This window comes from Morone saxatilis, unplaced genomic scaffold (assembly GCF_004916995.1).
Source record: "Morone saxatilis isolate NCDOM2014 unplaced genomic scaffold, NCSU_SB_2.0 Contig4, whole genome shotgun sequence".
NCBI classification, from domain to species: domain Eukaryota; kingdom Metazoa; phylum Chordata; class Actinopteri; family Moronidae; genus Morone; species Morone saxatilis.
Window position 1 is genome coordinate 10,568,935 of NW_023339984.1, and position 7,127 is coordinate 10,576,061.

Below are 7,127 nucleotides of genomic sequence, written 5' to 3' on the forward strand. Positions count from 1 at the left end.
ACACACACACACACACTGCTCTGTGTAGCTGAAAAGCACTACAGCACTCTGAGCATTAGAGACCAGCAGGGAGGAGTGACTGTACACACACACACACATGCCACAGAGGGGGTCTCCCTCAACACATTTATCACAAGTTTTGGCAGTTCAGACAATTCGAACTGCAAACACGCCACAGGGGGAATCTCCCACCGGAGGCGAGGAGGCTGAGGAAACACCTGTAAATGTGTGCGTGGCCGACATCCCGCTGCAGCTGGCTTGGGCTTGTCGAATGGGGACAACAAGCCCACCTACCGGCAGCTTCCTGGGTGTCTCGTATTTTTTATCCCGACATTTGGCTTATTATAAGATAAATTATTCCTGATGGCCTTTGCTGCTCGGAAGCTCAGGTTTCTGTCCCCAAGATGCATAATGTGCATGATGGCATAACTCTTTTCTTTTTCTCTCATGGCTATCGATTCTGCTTGCCGGCCTTCCTGATGGCAGTGTTTTTAGCAGTACAAAAGGAGAAGGTAGAGCAAGGGAACGAGGTGAAGCCACAGTGATTCAGCAGAGAGGGCTGCTGCTGTCTTCCTTCATGCTCTGTTGCTCACCAGACTAGCTAGCTCAAATGAGTTTAGCCTGGCACAATGACTGACACATCCGCAGTGTGGCAGACAACAGCAGTGACTGGCAGCCCCGCAGAACCGCTCGGCACTGAAATTGAGTGTGTGGGACTTTACTTTGACAGTCTGGGAGGTATTCGGCTCTCACATTACTGGTGGGAGCAGCAGGAGGGCAGGAGCTACACCTCAGCTCATCTGCCTGATTGTTGTTGTGCACCTGTGAGCAGCTGTGTTACTGTGGAAGGAGACAGCTAGATGCATATTTCTTCCACAGCCTAGGGCTGCATCTGACAAATATTTTCATTGTCAATTATTCCAATGGCGACCGACCTTCTGGCTCGTAATGCCTTAAAAAACAAAGCTACGTGTAGTGTGTGAGCCCCATTCACAGGTTGCATACTGTACCTCTAGTATGAAGTGATTATTAGTTCCATAAAATATAGTTCATAAAACAGAAAAATACATCTCCTATTGTGTTTACCATTGCATTCATCTGTGTGATTCAGATCCATTTATTACATGTCCTGAAAAGTTTCCCATGAAAAGTTAAACAGCCATTTCAAGTTCCCAGAGCCTAAAGAGACATCTTTAGACAAAATGTTACATATGAATCACTTTCCAATGCCAATAACAGATAACATGATCCATGATACTAACCTATGTATTATGACAAATGGTGATATATATAAGCATATTTATAGGATGTACAGTGTATCAATAGGAGTGCTGCAACTGATTATATTCATTAGAGCACTTACATGAAACCCTTCAAGTGAAAGGTGTTTTTTTTCCTAGATTAAGCCATATTTTATAAAATGTCATGTTGGTATGGTGGCTTTCAAACTACATATTTTGTCCAACCAACAGTCCAAAACCTAAAAATATTCGGTTTGCAATCACAACTGAAAAGGTGGCCCCTTGGAATGTGACTTAAATTACTGACCGATTATCAACATAGTTGCTGATAAACTTTGGGCCAATTTAAAAAAGTAGCTCATCCTCACAATTGAGAAGCTATAACCAGAGAATGTTTGACACTTTCTGTTAATAGGTGACTCAGCAGTACTACCAACAGAGGGGTTGTGAGATTAAAAAAAGATACAACTGGCCTGATTAGGTACAGTTATGAGCCTCTTTCCATTATTCTAAACCACTTTTACTTACTACGTTTTCTAAAAAACTCTCCCACACACACGATAAAAATCCCTCACTCTGGCCTGTTGTGGAAAACGCATAGCTTAGCACATCAGTCACTGTGTATCTCTGTCACTAATCTACTTCCAACTTCCAACGCACCCATGTGGGAGACTGCAATCGGCTCTGGTGTTGACAAGGACCGGAGGGAGGGGGAATGAAGTGAGATGAGCGCACCCCCCCCCCCAAGATTACATCCAGGTTTCTACTGGGTTTCAGCAGGTGATTGGGAGGGTGCATGGTAATTAAAAGCTAAATGAAGACATTAGTCATATCTATTCATGTGCGTGCGTGTGTGGGAAGGATATACTGATTAAATTTGCCCCATCAACCAACAGTTGAGGAATGTTTATCCAAAAGAAGCAAGGACACATAAATGAAGTTAAGAGGGGACGTTCTTTAACGGAGGGTTAGTTAAGGAGGGTTTTTTTCAATGAAGGAGGCACAGTTAGATAGAACAGAAGACTCCTGTGAGACTGGCTTTGGCCGGTTTTCTTGTGTCTTTTTCTTCCATGCCAACTTCTTTGACTTTGCTGCTCCTTTCTCTGATTACTTTCCCTCTCCCCGACTCTTTCTCTCTCTCTTTCCTCTAAACTATGGTCATGGGGGTGTCGTTGCTTACGTAACAGCCGGAGCAGCTTCTGCTAAGCAGCTTTCTGATGCCCTTGGAAAGGCATTTGCCCATGGCGGGTCAAGTGCAGGAGGAGCCTTTTTTTCATTTATTGAATGTTAGACTATTAGACTTTGGGATTATGCCCAAGATGCCCAGGAAGAAAGGGCATGAAATCAGGCGGGGAAAAAAGGCGGAAAAACCCCATCAACAGAAAGACTCTGGGGCAAAAAAAACAACAGTAAAAATAGATACGGTGCCAACATAAATATATCTTAAGCTCTCTACTGCAGGCAATTTTATCAAGAACGTGTAGTAAATCTCTAAGAATGTTTGATGAATGCAGCTTTCTTAGTGCTCGAGGAAAGTGCAGGTTTTAGCAGCAAATCCTTGGCCAAATATGAATTTTTTGCAGTTAAGCAGGGGATTTAGGCTTTAATGTTAGATCTCTTAATGTTATGTTTCACTTTACTCACCTCAATAGTCTAGCCAAGCTACGATAAGAAGTCAAATTTCCCCTTCGCGGGACTAAAAGAGTAGATTCAGGTTGTCAATGATGAGCGCTGAGAGGAAATTTCACATGCATCCCTAGGAGAAAATCTGTCAAACTCTGACGCACTGGGGTAATTACGGCGCAGCGTTTTAGACGTTGCAGCTCAACCATAGCAAGTTAAGGTTAAGAGCCAGTCAAACACATGAGGTAATGAGATCACATGGCTTGTGGTGACTATAATGAGGCACTAGCAGAGGAGGGCGCAGGCCATTAGTAAAACTGCTCTGGGAGATACATATTTAATGGAAATACAGTAGTAACTCTTCAGCAGGCCCTCAAGCGAAAGCAAATTTGATGTGTTTTTTAGAGGCTTCAGAGCTTTGGGACCAGCGTTCTTAATGTGACTTGAGGTTTGTTTGTTTAATGGTGTCCACGCCAGATGGAGAGGCTTGAGAGCTAAATGAGAGCGGAGGGTTGGAACCACAAGGAGAAACTAATCACAAGACTGTTGATCAATGCACGTCTGTGTTTTACCGAGTAGTAAACGAGGCTTAGATTTTTCAGTTCAAAAGAATAATTCAGCTTTCTTTTTGGTTGTTAATTGCAAACACCTAAAACTTCTCAGCACACTCAAGCACTAAAATAACGTACAGAATGAAGTTCAATTGTTCCCCTTTTTTCTGCAACTAATGCCTGTGGGACACTCAATCGTTACGCTTTGATTGTGTAGCCAGAATACCTGCCAGACTTGATAAAATAGTCTCTTAAAATTCATTGGAATCAGCGTATATATATGAAGTAGAGTCAAGCACAGCTTCTCCTTTAGTACATGTTCTCATCTCTCAGCTGCCCTATAGCTAAATCAACATGGACATTTCTACAGTCACCAAAAACTGTTATGTCAAAATGCAATAAATGCATTTTAAAATCAGCGAAAGACTTTTAGAAACTGAATATCCTGAGGCAAACAGGTTTTGTTTCGTTTTTTCGCATTCTAACCTGGCACAAACCTGACAGCTCACAAGTTAACTGTAATGGTATAAAGCACACAGCAGACACATAGGGAATACAGTTGCTCTGAATGAGTCCATTCATTTCTTTAATCAGAGAAACACTGCCTGCAGTATATCATTGGGTAACATCAACACTTTTTCAGCCAGTCTTAGTCAGTGTGGCCAACGGGCAGGAGAAGGCGAATGTGAGCTAAGCCTGCTCAAGGGCTAGAGGAAGTGTGGGTGAGAAAGTGTAGGTGTTAGTAAAAGCAACTCGAAAAGGATGCAAACTTTTCTTAGTTTTTTCTGAGAGTTTCTCTGTCTCTATGTTTTAGTTATGGTAAAAAAACAACACTTTTTTGGGTTCTTTTCCAGGTCTATTTGTTTATCAAATGTCTCATATTTTCAGAGATATCCTGTCGACATCAGATAAATTGACTGCATTGGAAATATAACCATCATGGTGACAGTAATAAGACATCCCTTACTGTATAAATAGTTCTCCTATGAGTTATACTAACTGAAACATATTAGATTTTTGATTATTTTTGCTGATTGTCAGTGTTGTTCCTGTGGAGGCTGTTGGCATGTTAATATGAGACTGAATAGAGAAAAGCAGCAGTGTCAGAGCAGGACAGTGAATGGAAACAGTGTCCTGCTGCCAGGGAGTGAAAGAAACAGACTGCGGGACACAAAAAGAGAAATATGGCAGCCAGGTAAACAGATGGAAGTGTGATGAATACTTCATGCTTTGAACAGTTTCTCCCTGTGAAGTTTTTCACTCTGAGAACACAATAAAAATCTATAGTTAGATTTGAGATTTCCTTTCATAAAGTGGAGAGAGAGATGAAGTATCGCCTCTTCAACACATTTTGCGCTAGTTTTCCTTCGGATTGTTTTTAAGAATTTAAGACTGAAAGCATGCTCACAGGGAAAAGAAAAAACGTAAAAGCCTTAAGAAGAACAGCTATAAAATGATTAGCTTTTCCAAGAGCACTGCGCCCTTTTTATGATAAAGGAAAATTGACAGCCATATTCCCGCTTCTTTTAAAAATGCAAGCATAATAGACTACACGAGTAAGCTATTTTTTTTAATCATCGTGAAATGTCGTCTCACCCATCATCTCGTCTCCCATCTTGCTGCTTGTGTTTAGAGTTGTAAAAGACGTCTGAGTGACAGCCGATGAACAGAATCTCACAGCCGTAGCCAGGAAACTTTTATTATAATTGCACTCTCTGACTCTGTGTGTGTGCGTTTGTGTTTGTGTGACGGCCAGTGAGTTTGGCAACCATAGAGAGGTCCGACCACATTATTACCAGAGCTGCTTCCAGTAACCTCGAGATTCAGTTTATCTCCTGCGTGTGGGAGGAAGTGATTGTATTGTAACAAGATGATTTATGAGTCTAAGAAACGCACGATTGGTTAAGATAATTGGATCCGGGATTTCAAAGCAGAACCGGATGAGAAACTGACAGTCCGGCATGTGTGCCACAATACAAACCGGACTGAGGAGTGACTGTATAGTCTAGTCCAGAAGGAAGCCGCCATAACTGCAGTCAGTGGCATCTCCTTTGTGTATGTATGGGATTTTATTTTTAGCAAAAGCAACTGAAACAAAGTATCAAGACAAACTGTTTTCCCAGTTTTAATACTTAGATGTATTTTCAGCTTGGTGCACCACCAAAACAAACTTAAGGGGCAGTGTCGTTATCAAGTGCTCCAACAAAAAAACACGCTTCATAAACCAAACTTCATAGTTTGTGTCCTGGTTGCTGGATAAGAGATGGAGATAGCTTTATTTATCCCCAGAGGGGAAACTAGTTTGGCCGTACGTCACAAGTGATACATCTGAAAAAGGGCCGAGTAACAGGCAGTAAATTCCACTTTTACAAGTTCTGGTATTAAAAAATTACAAAGCAATAAATGATTTATTTATGATCTTAAGAAAAGGGCTGTGTATTGGCAATTATATAATGATACTACAGGGGTTTTTAAGCTTTTATGTAACGCGAGTGAAGAAAAACTTTCACAGTATAAAAAAAACACCACTATATTAATAAACTCTAAATAAAAACAACTTTATTTTTTAATAGTGGGATCTGCATTTTACATCACAGCCTTCAGTTTACGCTGCTTTCTAGCGGTTGGGGCTGTAAACACAAAAATCCATAGTCTACTCAAACCTCGTGCATTAATTAATATTCAGAGAAAGAAACCCAACCCAATGCAAGTAAACCTGAGGATAATTAGACCCGATCCAAAATGTGGTCAACCTAAACAAACCCATAAAAAGAAAGAGGACACCAATACTGGCAGCGGCACGATGTGACACCAATTAACGAGCATACATGTCATTTCACCCTGCACAGCACGGTTCACACTCCTGGTCTCGCATCAGAAACACACGTCTCCCCTGAGAGGATCATAACGCGGCACGTCTCACTACCCATTCAGGTGCGTCAACACAACAGGCCCCTACCTAAATTCAATTAAATCTAATTTTCCTCAGCTAAAGTGTCCCAGGTCCTGAGTCAGGCTGGGTCCAATTACAGACTAATGTTCTGAGAGACTGAGTAAAGGGGTACTATTCGACTAGGCCACCACATTGCTAGAGAGCCCAACAAATCAATCATTATATCTATATATCTGAGTGGCCAAAGACTCAATCACAGGCAGGAAATCCTTTGATTAATGCCTTACCAATAACAGCATATGGTTGGAGACTAGATCTTTCCACTCACTGAAGCCGTATCAGGGCAAGCCAAACCTCACACACACACCGAGGAGTAATCCAGCGTGGTTACAGACCCGCTGAAACCTTGTCTGACCCTGATGCTCATGTGTATCTTTGGCCTCACTCCTCTGTTTCCACGCTGCATTGTGTGTCTGTTTTGTGTCATCTATTAAAAAAAAAAGAGTGATGAAAGAGAGAGGGAGAGAGAGGGCAGGAAACACAGGGACAGAAGCGGTCTCTCTCGCTGCTGCTGTGCACTGACTGAATGAGGACGCAGCCCTCGGCCCCTGGGCTGGATTTCCGCGCCCTCTTCCTCCCTCTATCCGTCTCTCCGTCTCCCGCGATTCCTCTCCATCCTCTTAAGGGAGCGTCCTGGATGGAAACTGAGTCAAGTGAGTAGGGACCGGGGAGAATTGGGTTTCATCAGCTTGGCATATTTGTGTCAGTGTGAGCCAGCAGATGTGTGTGAGAGACGGGAGCGTGTGTGTGTGTGTGTGT

General features: G+C 42.3%; 1 protein-coding gene across 1 annotated transcript in view; it reads right to left on the reverse strand.

Annotated features, from left to right (window-relative positions):
• The window catches only part of LOC118338452 (NACHT and WD repeat domain-containing protein 2), a 58,337-nt gene that overhangs the window by 24,138 nt on the left and 27,072 nt on the right, over positions 1-7,127 (reverse strand). The gene's annotated exons all lie outside the window — the stretch shown is intronic.